The sequence below is a fragment of the Acinonyx jubatus genome, chromosome C2, assembly GCF_027475565.1.
Source record: "Acinonyx jubatus isolate Ajub_Pintada_27869175 chromosome C2, VMU_Ajub_asm_v1.0, whole genome shotgun sequence".
In the NCBI taxonomy this organism is placed as follows: domain Eukaryota; kingdom Metazoa; phylum Chordata; class Mammalia; order Carnivora; family Felidae; genus Acinonyx; species Acinonyx jubatus.
The window spans coordinates 88152861-88169782 of record NC_069384.1 but is presented as its reverse complement, the minus strand read 5'-3'; the positions used below and the strand labels follow the sequence as shown (position 1 = coordinate 88169782).

The 16922-nt window shown below is 35.1% G+C and overlaps 1 protein-coding gene across 5 annotated transcripts in view; it reads right to left on the bottom strand.

The window, feature by feature from the left end:
• Nucleotides 1–16922, bottom strand: part of TBL1XR1 (TBL1X/Y related 1) — a 173436-nt gene that overhangs the window by 70155 nt on the left and 86359 nt on the right. For 3 of the 5 annotated variants that reach the window (XM_027061401.2, XM_053221196.1, XM_027061399.2), the window contains exon 2: nt 15693–15761. The gene's annotated coding sequence lies outside the window, so the exon portion shown is untranslated. The remainder of the gene's footprint in view (nt 1–15692; nt 15762–16922) is intronic. The other 2 variants (XM_053221197.1, XM_027061402.2) reach the window with 1 other exon arrangement.

The following is a 16922-nucleotide window of genomic DNA, read 5'->3' as shown; positions in this document are numbered from 1 at the left end:
TTAACAGTGAAGTTAAACTGTTAACAGTGGAAACAGGAGGTGGGAACAGAGATGAAAACAATTTTCGTAGAATTTTAAACTTCAAATAGCAATTATAAATTTATAACTGCTAGAAAGGTTTTTATAATATACCTGCCTTAGGAGCATAATCATCTAAGCTAGCTAGATTAGTAATGAGTGACCAAATTATGACCTGAAAAAAACCTATTCACCTTTGGCCAGTCAGATTGCCCAAGTAAATCTAAAAACAGTGCAGAAACACCTTTGGGCTAATGATTACGCTAAGTGATAAAAGTGCCTCATAAGTGTCCCCAATTAAGTAACTGAACAAAAAGATGACAAGGAAAATGATTAAAGTAAAATAAACACCAAATTTTAACATGTAATAAAACACAATAATTTTGCTTGTGATATCCTCTGTATTAATGCATATATTTTCCCTAAGCATAATATTTATTTTTTTCTGACTAGCTCTCAAAATAGAACATGGCTTCTTCTGACAAAGCTAATTGAAATAAACCATTTTTTTCCCCAGTGACACACAGAAACATTTAAAGAGTGTCTTTAAGTTTTCTACACTGAAGGAAATCAAGCTACTACCAGTAACAAATAATAGAAAGGCTCTGGTGCCTCAAAAAATGAGGGGTTTTCTAACTGCAATCCCCTACATAACATTAACTGCCTGGTCCTAGTAAATCCTTCTGGGTCTAACAAACAGAATACTAAATTTTAAGTTCATAGATCAGGTGACATTCTACTTTATTTTTTGCTTACGTTCTTACCTGGCAGACTTAAAACTCCAGGGACGGCAGAACCAATAAACATACCACTGTAATCAAGAATCTATCAAAACTCTACTCTTTTAAAGGATGTAATCTCTCTCTTTTAAGGAATGTAATCTGTGTCTTTTAAAGGATGTAAAGACAGGATGAAACATTCAGTGAAAAAAAAAACTTGCTTTTTAAAGCTTGTTTTTATGCAAATTACTTAAAGTGACTATAAAATAAATGCCGTACACCCAATTCTATTAATTATTCATTTGAGCATTTCACCTTGGCAATATATTGCCTAATAAGTTATTCAGAATCACTAATAAAATTTCTCTCTGGTTGGCAGAAACAAAGGCAAAAATAAAGCAGTCTTGATGAAATTTGTTCTTGGCTAGTCTTAAAATGGTGGTGATATCCATGTGTCTGAGATAAAAATCTGTGAAACAAAATTTTCCTTTACATTGAATTTACTTTCCATTTTCATTTAGGTATTTTGATTTACAATCCTAATGAGCTGACTAAAATAACCTTACACTTAATGGCAAACAACAGAAATCAGGATGGACATGCAAAGCATACTTTAGGGTTCTATTTTGAGCATAAGCTGTTTTCAGCAATTTTCTCCATCTACCTTACCGACCCCCAAGACTCTTCCAGAGACTTAAAATATTAAACTTATTTACTGACAATAATATTATTACTAATGATAAAATACTACAAGCCATATTGGTTTCAGCCAGTATTATACAGATGTAAATTATCTCCTGCAAAAACTCAGGACTGACTGAACCACTGTCTTAAGATATTCTCCTCCAAGAAGGGTTGGCACCAAGATCAGCAGCTAAAGGAGAACTTGGAATTTTAATAACTAGTTGGTATGTCACATGAAGCCCACTGGATTGTTCCTCACTAAATTTCTCCGTAGAACATAAAAACATTTGTTAATTCTTTCCCCTACTTAGAGAAGTCAGCACATGGTACAATTTGCTCAAAGACCAAAATACTTCATTTACATATCAATAATACAGAATTCATGGAATATAAATGGCTATAGCTTTGAAAAAGTTCTACTATCTAGAAATGGTAATTCTCTTTATATTATTGCAATACAATTGGAGAGAAAAAGACAAAAGACCAAAAATAAGTCCAAATCTATTTTGATCACTAAGAAAATAGGAAACTCTGTAACATAATTTCATATATAACACAGTTTCATATAACTTTTTATTTTCTAAAATATATCTAATAACTGCTTAGTTTTGTTGGAAAGTCTCCTTTTATGACTGGGTAAGAAAAAAATGCCAATAAAAAAGAAACTAAGATGATCAAATTAATTGCTAAAAATCCCACATCTTGGGGTGCCTGGGTGACTCAGTCGGTTAAGCATCTGACTTCAGCTCAGGTCATGATCTCACTGCTCATGGGTTTGAGCCTCCTGTTGGGTTCTGTGCTGACAGCTCAGAGTCTGAAGCCTGCTTTGGATTCTGTGTCTCCCCCTCTCTCTGCCCCTCCCCCACTTGCACTCTGTTGTGTGTGTCTCGCTCTCAAATATAAATAAAACCATTAAAATTTTTTTTTAAATCTCACATCTCATTATTACATTTTATATTTTAATATTAATGTTTTACTTTTCTCTCATCCTCACCTGCTTAAAATTTATTCTGATATATACATTTTGAAAATGAAGCCTTTCAGAATAGATTTCCTAACAGTAAATAAATGGAGGATAAGAAATGAATTAGTATTTTATAAACATTATACTTGATACTGGATATTACATTATTTCACTTTTTATTTTTGAGAGACAGAGCACAAGCAGGGGAGGGGAGAGAGAGAGAGAGAGGGAGACACAGAATCCTATGAACTGTGAGATCATGACCTGAGACAAGTCGGATGCTTAACTGACTGAGCTACCCAGGAGCCCCCATGGTTATTATATTTTTATTAGCACTATACTTCTCTCCCAAAACTTTATAAAAGAACCACAAAATTTTGCAACAATGATCATATGCTTTTTAACCTACCAACTCATTAACATACTATTACTATATTCCTAAAATACAGATTTTTAGAAAACAAATTAGCCTAATAATTCTAGCATAAAAATCATGCAACATTCCTCTTGATAAATAAATACAATGCACTTAAAAGAATGTGTTCTAAGTCAAACTTCATAAATGACAACTGGTCAATTTAAAAAATGGAAAGAGAATCTAATAATTGCCTCTAATAGTATTTTCAAAAACATATTCAAAATAAGCAACCCCAGGGATTCCATATCCCATTCATCATACCTGACCCTGAGCATACTCTAATCGTGTATCCATCCCCTCAGAATTTATGTATTATAAATGATCTTAATAAGCCTTTGCTGTATCACTTTGAAGTAATCAAATTATTTGTGTGGGGGTATGTTTTGCCTTACTTTTATTCTTTATATTTCTGTATCTTACTGCATCCTTTAAAGTTCAGAACTCAGAAGGCAGAAAAATGTCACTCATAAAATTTTAAAGTATTTTCAAATTTAAAAAATATCAATTTTGATGAAAGCTACTAACAACCTATTAAACAGGAAAGTGGTTTAGAAAAATACTACCCACTAGTATTTTTAAAACATTTTATTGTGAAAATTTTCAAACATACAGAAAAAAAATTTAAGACTGTATAGAAAATATTCACATAGCCACCACCAAGCCTTTAGAATTAACATTTCCTTGTATTTGTCTTACCATCCTCTCAATTGATCTTAACTTCTGAACCATTTCAAAATAAGTTGCAGATCAGTACACTTTCCCCATATATACTTCAGTTTCTGTCATTAATTATAGTATAGTGTTTAATACAGTATTTCTCTCAAAGAAAAAATTTACACAAAATAAAATGGATAAATATTAGACTTACCATTCAATGATATACTCAAGTAATGCAAATCCCTAACAGGATACAGGGTATTACCACCACCCTAGAAAATTCCCACATGCCCATTCCCACTTAATCCTTGTCCCCAACACCCATGCATCCATTTCTAAGCCCTCCAATCACTTTTTTTTTTCCAACATTAGTTTTGTTTGCCCTACCCCAATACAGAAATATGTAAGTTTGCCTGTTTGGGGAACATCATAGAAATGGAATCATAATCATGTCCTAGTTTTCTGTAAGGCTACGTTCACTCAGCATGATGTTTCAGAGATTAATCCAGGTTGGTGCAAGTATCAATACTCTCTTCCTATTACTCAGTAGTACCGTGTTATATATACACAGCAGTTTATCTATTTTCTTGTTGACAGACATCTGAACTGTTTCCAGTTTAGGGGTCAGCCACATATTTGGCAGAGTTTATACATAGAATCTGGTATTCCACCACTGTGGTTCTTTCTTTTCCGGAATTTCTTCCCTCTTCCTCCTGCTAGACTGCCATCACTCTATAGCTGCTGTGGTATCTGTGAATTTGATCTCATTCCTCAAGCCAGTAAGACTGCAAACAAGCCAAGAGGAGTCTGCCTGAAGCAAAACACCATCAAGATGAGAAACTCAGCCAAGGCCATTCCCTTTTTTTAAGAAACCACTCCAGTCCAGTTTCTACTTGTTTGTGTTTGCCCTATAGTGTCCTCATGTTTTTTATATATTGGCCAGAGACCGTAGTCACAATTTGTGGGAGAATTTGTTCAGTAGGATCTTGACTTCATTTTTAAAATTATAACTCCCTATTTTTCCACTTCAAAAAAGCTATAATTGATAAATCTCTTTTTGGCTTTTCTTTTTCTCCTCAGGAGCTTGACTGATCCAGTCTCTTTCTATCTGAAAAGCCAAACTAAACCAAGAAAAGGCCTCTGGGAGCCACAGATTATGAGAGCTGGAGGAGGGAATCCTGTAACTCTGTACATGAACCAATACAAGTCCCAAAGGCATCCCAACACATGTATGAAGAACACACCCAAAGAAGCTAAGGTTTTGAGACCTTCTGATAGAAGCCACTCTTCAGGTACCACACTAACCCTGAGTGGTGCATGCAAGAAGTAGACCAAAAGCAGCAGGGCAAAGGCTTTGAAAACTGAACTGGCGCTAGAGACTGACAACGCCCAGGCCACAAACACTGAGAACGTGCAGTTCTCATGAACCTAACCATGCTCATCACCTGTTTTAATTAAAAAAAAAAAAAAAAAAAAAAAAAAAAGTCAACATTCTCCTGACAAGACGCAACACAAATTTATTTTACATACACAGAATCAGGAAAATCTGACCAATTCTCAAAGAAAAAGACCACAAGAGATGCCAATCTTGAGATTAACCAGATATGAGAATTATCAAACAAAAATGTTAAGGCAGCTATTTTCATCCATCCTCCCCAGGGTAAAAGCATACACTTATAATGAGAGGAAACACAGAAGTTCTCAGAAGTACAAAGTAAAAAGAACCAAATGGAAACTTCACAACTGGGAAAAATTTAGGGAAAAAATGATTTGACAAGTGTAGACAAAGGAAAGCAAGCACTGAATAACTGATCTTCAAAATAAGAAAATAACACAAATAGAGAAGAAAAAAAATCTCATCTTAATAAAAGAAAATTTTCCTGACATTTTGCATCTTTAGCACTGACTAGTAATGGAGGGTAAAAAAACATCAACACAAAACCTAGACATCTCTAACTAAAATGCTTTAATCCTTATTCTGTCTCCTCTTGAGCCCCTCTGAAAGCTCTCATGATTCACCTTTGAAAAATATTCTGATTCTATGAATTTGTAGGATATACAATTTTTAAGAACGCTGGACTACAAGTGAGGACATCTGATTCAATTCTCGGTTCTGTAACCATGACAAAATACATAAAGTGACATCACTTCTCTAGGCCCTAATTCCTTATTTGTAAAATTAGGACCTACTTAGTGAGTGATGACAACTTACTTAGCTTTATAACATAGACCCATTGTTAGAGTAGGCAGTTAGTTAGGTTCTAACAGAATACCTGGAGGCCAGCAACAAGGAAGTCACTGCTGGCTATGGGGAAAGTCAGAAGCCTGGCGGCAGCACTCTACATCAAACCACATCAAACCTCATCAAACTGGACAGGCTCAAAATAGCAGATGAGACGACAGGAAACCCTGACCAAATAAGGAAGAAAACTCCTAACACCTTGCATCCATGCCCAGGTAATGAATATTCCACCCCCTAGTTAACAGCTCTCAATAAAAGATAGAGACCCAACAACCCCCAGGTGCTCCAGCTTCTCTCACCCTAGCTCACATCCCCAGACTGTATTTTCACTTTAATAAACTTCCTCACTTGTGTCACAGTGTCACATGTCTGTCCTTGAACTCTTTCTTGTGACAAGACCAAGAACTTTTGATGACACCTATGGGACAGGCTGGGTCTCCCCCAGTTCACCTGGCAACACCATGAACTAATTTTAGGAATGCTTTGAGGGTCACTCCTGTTTCCCCAGATCTTAGCATTAGCCAAGTTCTTCACTGCTCTCATTACTTGTTTCTGACAAATAAGGAGAACCTATGGTCAGGTAGCTGTGACTAGCAAGGTCTAGGGCAACACTATTAACAGATATAAAAGGCAAGCCACAATGCAAACCACATTATGTAATTCTAAATTTTCTGGTAGCCACATGAAAATTTTAAGGAGAAACAGGTGGCAATTATTCTACTAGTATATTTAATTTAACCCAACATATAACCCAAATGTGATCATTTCTTATAATCAGTATTTTAAAATCAAGATTTTTCTTTATCTTTAAAATCCAGAATGCATTTTATATTTATAGTACATCTCAACCATGACTAGTCATGTTTCAAGTGCTCAACAGCCACATTATCACTAGTGGCTACCACACCTATAGACTGCAGGTCCAGATGTGGAGGTGGAAAGGGGAGGAGGACACAATGGCAAACAAGGGCCAAGGTGTCTCAATGAGTCACCTCTCTGTCTCTCTCTGTCTCTCTCTGTCTCTCTCTCTCTCTCACACACACACACACACACACACACACAAACTTATTGGTGATGGTAAAAAGGTCATCCCCACGTGGCAGATAGATCAGAGAAAGTTTGTTCTTGAAATAAATTTCCATCTCTACTATGGGGAGTAGCCACTATAAAAGAAAAAAAAAACAGGTAGATAAATGGCTTACATATCATTTCCAAATACGTGAACTTAAAGTATTTATTTTGGGTCACCTGGGTGGCTCAGTCTGTTAAGCGTCCTACTATGGTGCATGTCATGATCCCGTGGTCTATGAGATCGAGCCCCGTGTCAGGCTCTGTGCCTCCCTCTCTCTCTGCCCCTTCCCTGCTCATACTCTGTCTCTCTCTCTCCCAAAAATAATAAACATTAAAAATAATAATAAACTATTTACTTTTATGAAAGCCACTGTTTATTTTATCCTATCCACAGTTGTAGGGAAGTATAATCATGTAGAGAATATATTAAAAGGCATTATAAAACAATTAAATGATTTTAAAGATTAGTGAAGGAAACACAAAATATACTTCACAAGTTCACAATTTTCAAATCAAATGCTTTACTGTGACTTAGTTTCTGAAATTTCAGCTAATTTATCAAATCTCTCCTTTGAATGAAAAAAATAAAAACCTTAATTTTTTGTATAAATTTATGAATACTGAAACCTCTATATTTTTTAAATGGATATAATTTCTTTTGTTTTGAAGGACAGTATAACAATTTTATTCCTTAAATGTTTCTCATGGAAAATAAAGGAGAAGTGATCTTTGTGAGAACCTATGGTCCCACCCCAGTCCCATCTCACCATGGTTCCCATCTCTGTATTAGAACAGTAGTGCAGACACTCTCAGGAAAGGACAGAACTGTGGAAACAAGACCTAGTTCAGAGCTATCTCTACAATTTATCATCTAAGTGATTATAAACAGGAATAACTGCTTCCTCATCTATAAAATAGAGATATTAAAAACCTCACAAAGTTACAGAGACTTATTTAAACAAGATATTTACACTCTATCACAGAACATTCACTCATCCTTCCATTTCTGTTCGGATTTTTATTTACTTTCTCATTCATCAAATAACTTTTAAATTAATCAAATGTCTTTTGGTGTCTCCAAATACTTTACACATTTGAAGTATTTCTATGTAATCTACTCTAAATTCGCAAACCCTTGTGTTCGGTCGTTTTTTGAAAGGGTCAAATTATAATAAAATGATCCCATTAAACATCTGACTAGAAACAAATAATATAGTGAAATAAGAGCATTAGCATCTTTTTTTTTTTTTTTAATTTAACGATCCTGCTTATAGGAGAAAATGGCAATCACAGGAAGGAGAGAAACTAGTCATTGTGAAGGATCTCTGTTCCAATGAACCAAAGGAAAACAATCAAAAGATACGACTGAAAGTAACTGGCTTAAAAAGGCAGTAACTGGCAGAACATGGACAAGAGAATAAATAGTACATATTAAAATCAGAAACTCCTGTCTGTTACATACCAAACTTTACTATGTTAATTTCCTTTCAGAGCAAAGAATTAAAACTTAAATAACAAAAAAAATCCATCCACTATCCACTGGAAAGATGGATGAATTGATAAAAGGAAGAATGGTAAAAAATAGAGACTCCTAATAACTTCAATACACTCAAGAAATTTGCAATGGCCTGTAGCTTCAAATGTTATGGCTGTATTGCTAATATTAAAGCACGTAGCCCACCCCTGAATGTGTTAGAACCTACTAGTAAGACTGAATTTAACATAGTACAGACCGTTTGAAAAGTTTGAAATACTTAAAAATAAGGCCAGAAAACAAGTGAAGATAGGATGCCCCGCCCCCCCCTTTTTTTTAACAAAGAGAGAACACCCAAGCACCCAAAAGAGGGGGGGATATGAGGCTCGATCCCATGACCCTGGGATCATGATGTGAGCCTAAATCAAGAGTTGGAAGTTCAACTGACTGAGCCACCCAGGTGCCCCAAGGACACTTTTCATTTTATTTATTTTTTAAGTCATTTTTTTAAATGTTTATTTATTTTTGACAGAGAGAGAGAGAGAGACAGAGCATGAGTGGGGGAGGGGCAGAGAGAGAGGGAGACACAGAATCCGAAGCAGGCTCCAGGCTCTGAGCTGTCAGCACAGAGCCAGATGTGGGGCTTGAACCCACGGACCACGAGATCATGACCCGAGCCGAAGTCGGACACTTAACCGACTGAGCCACCCAGGGGTCCCTAACATTTTTCCATTTAACACCCATTCTCTACCTCTATGTGAGTTTTAAATTCTTGCTCTCATTCTATTCTGGGTTCCTTGAGATAAGAAGAGAGCTACATTTTGTTTCTGGTTGTATGGTGTCCATATTAAAACCTAGGGAAGAGATGCCAAAATTATGTGAAGCATGAAGATCAATTTTTAAATAACAACAGCAACCCACCATAACAAGTTCTACTATTACATTTAAGGTAAGGCTTAAATCTATGTAAGAATTCAAGCTTTCTTTGACTTTCAAATGATAGATAAGACAATCTTTCAGGTTCCATTTTAGTTACAGAAGCCTCACATCAAAGAACAATCATCCAGTGGTAAGATACAGGGGATTAATATAAATCCAATGTGCATTTTACTACTGATTTGAAAATTAATTCTCCAGAGGCATAAATTCACAACCAAATGAATATGAATACTTTATACAATGCCATCTATATAGGTAATGCCATTCATTCTTCACATTTAATAACACCACTTCAAAATCACATGACAACAAAAGATGATAAATAATGACAATGAAGTTTTCTACAATGAATAGAACAAGTTAATTCACAGATGATGTAATTAAAAAGTAGGTAGTAGGGGCGCCTGGCTGGCTCAGGTGGTTAACTGTCCGTCTGACTCTTGGTTTCAGCTCAGGTCACAGTCTCAGTTTGTGAGTTGCAACCCTGAGTTGGGCTTTGTGCTGACAGTGTGGAGCCTGCCTGGAATGTTCTCTCTCTCTCAAAATAAATAGATAAACTTAAAAAAAAAAAAAAAGTAGATAGTAAAAGGGAACACATCATTGGTTTCTCAATATGCACCACCTCAATGATCCTACCTCTAGGGAGGGTCACAACTCTTTGGGGCCTTATCCTCAGTCTAGCAAGCTACAACTTACTTTTATCAGTTCTCTTAGGATAATATAGTTCTGAGAGAATAAATGTTAACAAAATACACTAGAGCAATTTATGAATGAGAAGAATGATTTACTAATTTACACTGAGAATGTAAATGCAGACTGGAACATTCACTGATGCAACAGAGCTGGCAGTGCCCAGCCCACATCCGCTTACCGCTCAACTTTCCTTAGGAACGAGACAGCTTTTTTTCCACTAACACCTACAGGTCATCTCTGGCCACAGGTTTAGGTCAGGGAGAAGTTGCTGAGGACCTGCCCACCCCGAAAGCGTAACTCCACCAATATGGAAAGGGAGTTGGTAGACAAATTACTCCCACTTCAATGCCCCTTGAGTGAAATAACTCAGAGGCATATTCTATTCGGTCTCCCAGAGGTCCCTACAGGATTTGAGCCTCAACTGCCCACAACAGTAATCTACTGTTTAAGGCATCCTTACTGGCCTCTTTATCTTTTCTTACTTCCCCACTACTCCATCACACCCACAGGAACTTTCTGGGTTCATTTTCCAAATAAAATGGTTATATCAAGGGTCCAATTCCACTGAAATCAAACATAAGACAGCCAGTCAGCTTAGTTGTTTTCTTAGCAGAAAAATATTATTGCTAAACCAAATTAATTTTTAGAAGTTGTGACATGACTACAGACTCAGAACAAGAGAAAATAGGAGGTCTGAGGGACGGATCAAAAAAGTTGACAGATTTTCTTGAAAATAAGAATCTTTTCAACAGTTCAAAGAAAAAGACATACAAATAGTTCTAAAAAATATGAAAAGATGCAAATTAGAACTATAGTGAGATACGATTTCTCAACTTTCAGACTATATATACATATAAGTTCTGACTATATACTGTTTGTAAGTGGGGGAAAAAAACCAGAAGATGCCAAAATGTCTAAGGGAATTTGGCAAATTGCCTAAAAAAATAATATGCATATTTATGGTCACACATAAAACTCCCATTCTTGAAACAAGTTAGGTACATCCATGTAATGGACTACTACACAGTTATTAAAAGGAAGGCAGGCTAGCTCTATACAGTGCTTTAAGATGATCTCTAGTTTACGTATACACGTGGGTTTGCTTATATATATATATTTTTTTAAATAGCAATATAGTTAAAACTGGTTACCCATACGGGGAGAAATAAAAATGTACCTTATTTATAATTAACATGAATGATTTATATATAATTATAAAACAAAACCAAATCAAAACACTTAAATGCTAAACACTAAAAATAAAATGAAACAAACGGACCTGACTATATAACAAGATGGCAGAAAAATCATACAGATGAATGTACTTCAAGTACTATAAAACAGAATACTTAACACTGTAAACCCCAGCAGGACAAAGGCCAAAAAAGCAGTTTTTAGTAATCATGTTGGTGGTACTGGTTTAGATATATAAATATATATTAAGACAAAAAATCCTATGTAATACTTCTATATGTATTTTATACATTTACATATTTAAATCTGACATATTTCACATATATATTCTGTATTTTATATTTTAATGTTATATTACATTTATATTTAATAATACCTAATATTTTACATATATGAAAGAAAAAGAAGTTTATGTAAAAGCCAACTTAAAAAGACTCATCTGGCCAAGACAATGAGCATCATCATCAGAAGAATAAAAACTACAATGCAATAAACATAAACTATTTAAATCTACAAGCTCAATGACACTTCAAAAAAAAAAAATCCTCACTGGTCTACTTTTCCAAGATTCTAGGAAACAACTCAAATACTTTGAAAGTTGGTAAATAAAGGAAAGAATCAAGTAATTAGTATGCCTTTCCTGTGCAAACTGTGCCACAGAGTAACCAAGCATCTGATGAGGGAAGTTTCTTTTACAGAGATATTACAGATCATATATGAAACCTTGATATAATTAGGATATCAACATTTTGAATGTTTGCATAGAAATAAGAGATCTAGGCAGTGATCAACAGTAACCTAATCTCACAAACAGAGACAATTAAACAGCTATTTCTTCTTGGAGTACTCAGCACCTCCTTACGAAATATTCTGTCACCCTAACACCACAAAATAAAGCAAGAAAAACCTGAATTAGATTAAGCTCTTAGATATAACTACTGATTTACAAAAAAGTACAAGGGAAAGAGAAGCATTTTACTACAGGGATGCAATTCAAAAAATAGGGGCGCCTGGGTGGTTCAGTCAGTTGGGCATCCGACTTCAGCTCAGGTCATGATCTCACAGTCTGTGAGTTTGAGTTCCACAATGGGGTCTCTGCTGACAGCTCAGAGCCTGGAGCCTGCTTTGGATTCTGCGTCTCCTTTGCTCTCTGCCCCTCCCCACTCACACTCTGTCTCTGTCTCTCTCTCAAAAGTAAATAAACATTGAAAATTAATAATAATAATAATAATAATAATAATAATAAACACAGAATGAGGAAATTTACATGGCAAGTAAGTTAAAAGGAAAAAATATAATAAATAAGGAGGTAGAAGAGTTAAGGTGTATATACCAACCAAATGTAATGTATGGATTTTGTAGTGACTCTGTAGGAACATTATTTATGAGCAAATGAGGAACATTTAAACTAAACAGCTACTTACTGATATTAAGAAATTATTGTCAACATCTCATGCATTAGAATGTCCACTATCAAAAAAATAAAAGAACACCACAGAAAATAACAAGTGTTGGACAGAATGTAGAGAATGTAGACAAAGAGAAATCAGAATACTTGTGCACTTTTGGTGGGAATAGAAAATGGTGCAGCCACTCTGGAAAACACTATGGAGGTTTCCATATGATCCAGCAATCTCATTTCTGGGTATGTACCAAGAAGTGAAAGCAGGATCTTGAAGAGATATTTGCACACCCATGTTCACTGCAGCATCATTCACAACAGCCAAAGATGGAAGCAACCTAAGTATACACTAATGAATGAATAAAGAAAATATGATATATGCATACAATGGAATATCAACCTTTAAAAAGAAGGAAATCCTGTCACATGCTACATGCTACAAGACTGATGAGACCAAAGGACATTATGCTAAGTAAGCCAATCACAGAAGACAAATACTGTATGATTCCACTTATACTAAGTATAAAGTATCTAAAGTAGTCAAACTCATAAAACCGAAAAGGAAAATGTTTGTTGCCAGCTGCCGGTAAGAGGGAGAAATGGGAATTTTTCTGTTTAATGGATATCAGTTTCAATCTGTTTGAGTTTTGCAAGACGAGAAAGTTCTAGAGATCTGTTGTACAACAATGTGAATAGAGTTAACACTACACTTAAGTGTACTAACTACACATGTTTAAGATGACAAATTTTGGTTTTCACTATAATTTTTCAAAAGTATATTTAAATCCCTTTTCAAATAAAAAAAGAAATTATTACCAATTTTTCAAGTGTGATTAATGGTATTGTGTGTGTATGTATATATATATGTATATATATAATTTTTAATAGTCCATATCTTACGTAGCTACATACTAAATAAAATATGTATGAATGAAATCATATGATACAAGTATTAGCTCCAAAATGACAGGGGGTGGGGGGGACATGGAAACAAGGTGGTTAAAGATGAAACAAAATTCCTGACCACTGCAGCTGAGTTTATTATGCTATTCTGTCTTCTTCAGTGTATGTCTGAAAATGTGCACAAAAAGTTAAAATAGTAATATACACTTGTAGGCCAACAGATTCTATTAATACAGTGGGATCCACATTTATTTAGGAAAGTAGCTGTAAACCATGATGATGTAAGGTACAATTAGAGTTAAAATAAATTGTACCTAGCCAAGTGAAGAATAAGCAAAAAAGAGTATTATGAATCCCTCATGCTTATTTATATCAAAAACAAAGTTGAGGGTGGGGGTGGGGTGGTAGAGGTAAGGTAAGTGTTCCCACAAAGCATTCCTTTTCATTTTCAGGGAAAGAATGTAAGATACTACATAGCACAGGTTTAACTCAAAACACAGGCATTTCTCAGGTTCATGAGAAAACCACCACTGTGAACCAATACCTATAAATTTATTAGCACATCATGCAAGTATGTACAAATGGCTGTCATGTCCTCAGCTAGACTATAAGCAAGTATGTTGTAATCCTGGCCTTTTTCATCTCTAACACTAACACATTTTTAGAACTAACATAAATTTCTGTGATCATGACTCAAAAATGATTTAAGGAATTCTCAACAAAATTGGTAAATGTGTTGGAAATAACCTGATTTGAAATACAGTCTAAGAGCTGTTCCAAAAACAAAACAACATACAGTCTGTGAGGGACACATTCAAAAACTCACTTGAAGATAGGCACTTAGAAGAGGTAGCCAGTTACACAGCACCTGTACCTCACATACCCAACAAGCCCGCACAATGGATTCTTAAGGGGGACATGCCACAAATAGTTAAGACTATCAAGAAAACCAACAGGTTTCAAATGTGAACTTCAAACATAAAGCCAAGGGCAGGTAATCCAAATGATGATGCTGATTTACCAGAGAGCTGTTTCTTACATGAGAAACTGTAATGCTTCAGAAGAAAACAGCAGATTTTAACAATGGTTATTGAGTCACCCAAGCACCCTAAAGAACCCAGCAAGCGTCTCATAAACTAATGAAGAACCATGTCATTGTGTCAAGTAAGGCCACACAAAACATTCTCTCTCAGCAGTTAATGGGGAATGTTGAAGAAAATAAGAGGGGGGGAAAGAGAGAAGAAATTTTCCTCTTATCAACATACTGACCAGCCCGTCTTTAAAATGAATCATTTCCTAGGAATTTGTTCACAGATAACTCATCTTGCCCACTTATTCTGATTCTAGTTAATTTTTAGTAGCTTTTATTTCAGACTGATACATCTACTATTTCCCACCAAGTTCTAGAAGTCTTTTTCAGTTTCTATAGCTATTTGATTTAATGTTTAAAATAAAAAATTTGTTTAAGTAAAAAAAAGTTTTAATAATGTACTACAGAAAACATTCTGAAACTGATTATTGTTAAGTAATTAATTGTCCTATTTATTGAACTCTAAAATACATAACCAATACCACTTAGGTAAAGAATTACTTTTTGTAAGGGAGAGTCATTCTGATTTTAGTTAACAGTAATGAGATCACTCAGCCTACAGTTAGAATAAACTTTAGAAATTTAGCCCAATTCTATCATTTAATTGCAGAAGAGTTCTTGCCAAAAGTTATCCAAGACATATACAGAAAAGAGAGCTATCTCAACTCTTACAGATTGGCTTTTCTGCTGTATAACACAGTTCACAGATGTTTATTCCACAGAGAAAGGTTTCTAAATGATCTTTTTAAATAGTAAGGATGGTTCTCTTGGAAATCATTCACTCACTAAAAACAGGTAGAATTTTAGACATTTAACTGCCCATTAACTATAAATATTAAGATAAATGCAATATGCAAAAAGACTATTTAACAAGAAAATTCTATTCATAAAATATAGCCCACCTGTTAAAATACAAGATCATTGCTATATAATAATAGTTTTCATCCTGATAACTACAGCCAAGTGGTTATACAATCTATAGATGATGGAACTCTCCAAAGTAAGGGTTCGCCCTTTTCTTTTTTACTAAATAATCAAAAATTAATTACTTTAAGTGCCTTACCTTACATATATTTTTTAAAACATTTCTTTACTCTGGGAACACAGATATATTTTGTCAACCTATGACAAACTTTAAAAATTCTTAAGAGACCCTCCCAAGTAAGAGAATAATAAAAAGACCAATTAAAACACTCTACCATTCGGAGTGGGAGGAATTCTTACCATTGGCAGTGCATTGATGTGGGGATGTGCAATTGAATATCCGGTACCGCCAATCACAAGTTGCTGCTGCTGAGAAAAAGGAAAGTACAATATTCAGTGTGCCCTAAAACAAATTCAGCTTAAGAGATTTCCCACAACAAGCTTCCATGTTATCAAATTATTTTTATTTACCTCTGTAAGGTCCCCGCCACCAACGATTATCCTTCCCCCCCTAAACAACTATTATCTTATATAAGCAACAGCAGCAACTTTTGGGGTAGTAAGTGGCAGGCACTGAATCTTTACAACACTCCTAAAAGGTTGACACAATGAACAAAAGGGAGACTGGAAAAGATGGATTTGCACAAAGTGTACATTCACCCCCATTCAACTTAACTGATGCAAATATTACTGTGATAGGGCCCAGTATAGCATGTTCATAATCTATGATCATGAGCCGCAAGGACTGGTATGAACTTATCTTCTATATATTGTTTAATAATAAAAACAAATGCATGATTGGTTTTGAAACAATTTCAATCAAAACTTATTAAAGTTTAATCTCTTCAGAGTCTACATTTTACAGAGTTTACCCCATCATCTCAATTGCTAAGTCATAGCACGTTATTTTCTGTGTCCTTCTGTGTAAAATATACAAGTTGTTTTTCAGACGCCCTGTCAAAGTGGTGGCTCTCCGGTCTAACGCTGACCAGTGCAGATTCCACCACGTGCTAGAGTACAATTTTATGTAACAGGGCAAGCTGATGCCACAGAAAGGAATGCAGGAGCTTTACCTCCTCCACCAAACCAGTGAATTAAGTCAGTAAACACTAAAAAGATAACTAAGCAAATACACTGAATAACTGTAGAAAGAATATAATCCCTTTAAGTTGGCTCCTCTCTGATCTTATCTTTAATTAACTAGAACTCTCATTTGTGCTGCCAACTCCATGGCCAATCTAAACAACTTCAGGGCTACTAAGTAACTTTCGGGTAGTTAAGTTATAATATCCAGGAATTAAAATAACATTTATTAAACATGGCACACACTTACTGAAATTATACACAGTTACATCAACATATAGTATCATATCAGCCTCTGCAGGCACCAAGGTCTTTTGGCACAAGACACTTGTGAACCAGTTGGTAGATCCTTTGTAGACCTACTGGACAAATGTTCTACAGACATCATAAGTGAGTCAAAACAAAAACTAGATTACAGCTAGAACTGTTTACCTCAGGGTCATTTGC